This window comes from Nicotiana attenuata, chromosome 5 (assembly GCF_001879085.1).
Source record: "Nicotiana attenuata strain UT chromosome 5, NIATTr2, whole genome shotgun sequence".
Classification (NCBI taxonomy): domain Eukaryota; kingdom Viridiplantae; phylum Streptophyta; class Magnoliopsida; order Solanales; family Solanaceae; genus Nicotiana; species Nicotiana attenuata.
In genome coordinates, this window is record NC_031993.1 from 7984978 (window position 1) to 7987943 (window position 2966).

The window sequence follows — 2966 nt, forward strand, 5'->3', positions numbered from 1 at the left end:
ACCTTTACTTTCCTAATACTGATACATAGAATCCCATAATTAACATAAAAATACCACAAGTCTGAACCTCTTCCAATGTAAACACAGTCTCTAACCACATACACAACCTTAAGATACCCGATTGTTCCTGTAGAATCTTGAACACAATAGAACCATTCTCGAAAGTCATTCACTCTTTATTCAAACTGCAACTTACCTGCTCTATGCGCCGAGCATTCTTTACCAACAACACTTTAGACATTCCGTGATTCTCATACCTTATGAAGCATAATATAACCTTTGTCAAAATTTTCCTTTACTCTAGCCATAGCTAATTCACTCGCATGCCCCAAACTGGAACCAACATAGCACCTAACCGTGCAATCAACTGCTCACAGCAGACTCCCCCACTTGGCTCGAAGCCATGGATCAAGATACGCTCAATAACTCATAACACTTTTACTCTATTGATGCCACAATACCATAGCGAGATTAAACTCAAATCATTTATAAGTTTGTGAAAACACAGATCATCTAGTACTGTAAATCCTCTACAAATCTCGCATTCATCCCCGCAACAGTTAAACCCACTCTCATAAGCGACCCGAAATTTCAAATTTCAACACGTACTTTTCACTCACACATGAGATCTCCTAATATACACATAAGGATCACACCACTTAGAACACTCTGCATGAGATAACCCACTTGCTTTGCCTCAATATAACATTTCTGTATACCTTCCACCGTCATACACATTACACAGTTACTTAGTCTTCCTGAGTCTGAACTCATACCGCAACATGAAATTTACTTCACTCCCAACTTGGAGACATGAAAAGATTCTTCACACGCCCATAACTCGGGGCTACACATCCAGCCACAATGGAAATCAAGCACTTATTAGTTCATCTATCATCCAGCAGACCTCCCTCATCACTTCCAAGTCACATAAATACATCTCGCAGTACTAACATACTCATCACGTGGCTATCCAGCCGTCACTTCCACTAATAGGGACACTACCGAATGTATAAGTTCAAAAACACTTGTTCACACAATCAGCACCTCGGTGCTCAAGCCATAGACAAAGATCTGGCCTCAAGTCCTCCAGACTAGCCCAACATAAACTCACAAATATTACATCTCGCTCCTCGATCAGGGAATTACAAGCCATCAAGGCACATCGGATACTGAGCGCTCATGCGTGCATACGAACGCGTGGAAGGAATTTCAAGAGTTTCTTTTCAAGCTGAATCAAGGACGCACGATAAGAGTTCAAGAATGTGAAGTTTTCCTAAAGGTTCTGCAGCCTCTTGAGGATAAAAACAAACGTCTCCGTACCGATCCGCGAGACTCTACTAAACCTGCTCATGACTCGTGAGACCTAGTAACCTAGGCTCTGATACCAACTTGTCACAACCCAACCCCGCTCTGGTCGTGATGGCGCCTCTCGTGAAGACAAGGCCAACCAGACCATCACAAAACACCTCTTTTAAGCAATTAAACAATTCACAAGCAGGTCAATATGATTTAGTGACATTAATTAGCGGAAGTACAACCCAACACAGCCCTAATCGGGGTGTCACAAGTCACGAGCATCTATCAGAATGTAAATCCACTCCAAGGTCTCTAATATACAAAATCGGAATAACGAACAAAAGAGAGGAAAACGCTGGCAGTCACCTCCTTAACTCATATAACTCTGCCTCTGATCAGCCAAAACCCGCTACCGGGTGAATAGATACCTGCATCTGCACACGAGGTGCAGGGAGTAAAGTGAGTACTCCAACTCAGTGAGTAATAAGGGTAAATAACAACTGAGCAGTAAGAAATCACGTATGACATATCATCATGCTATATAGAAGTAGTGTAAAACCGTTTGAGAAAAGCAGTGAAGCTGTGAAATCTTTAGAAATATCTTAGCTCAGTTTAAAACCTCTTTTGAAAATAACTTTTTCAACAGTATGCAAACGAATGCAAATCAAATAGTGCAGATAAGCACAGAAGTCCGCCCTTCGGGCACCACACTCAATTAACAGATAATGTCAGGCAATCCGGTAGATATCACATGAAGTAGCACAAATAACAGGTAAAGGCAAGCAAATAAGATAAAGTAAACACACAGAACAGTACTTGTACCGCTGCATCGTGCAGCCCGATCCATATACCGCTGCGGCGTGCAGCCCGATCCGTTATCATCGACGGCGCTCACCGGGGGTGTGCAGACCCCGGGAGGGGCCCCTTACGGCCCAAGCGCAATATCAAGCCATCTCGTGGCATCAAGTCTAGGTCCTCAGCCTCATATCAGTATCAGTATAACACTGCTGCGGCGCGCAGCCCGATCCAAAAGTATCCTCACAATACAGGCCCTCGGCCTTACTCAGTCACATAAGCCACTAGGGCAACAGTAAAACATGATGCTCAGCCCAAATATTGTTGGAAATATCATTTCAAGTGTTGACGTAAAATAAACTTGGCTGAGTCTTATAATAGTGGAAAATACGTGACTGAGTTCAAGTATATAATTAAAATAGTGAGGAATATCAACAACAATCCCCGAAGGGTTCAAATAGCTGGCACGAAGCCCAAATATGGCAATCAGCCCAAATTATGATGATACCAAGTAAATCTCAGTCAAATACGCAGTAAATTCATCAATCGGGATGGACTAAGTCACAATCCCCAACGGTGCTCTACCCCACGCTCGCTATCGGGCGTGCAAGTCACCTCAATATAGCACTACGATGTGCAAATACGGGGTTTCAAACCCTCAAAATATCATTTACAATCATTACTCACCTCGAACCGGCAAAATCTCTAGCTCGCGACGCCTTTGCCCCTCAAATCGGCCTCGACGCGCATCGAATCTATCCAAAACCAGAACGAATACGTCACAATATGCCAATGGAACAATACCCAATCGAAAACAATCGAAAAATATTAAAAATCTCGAAATTGGCAAAACCCGAGCCCGGGCCTACTTC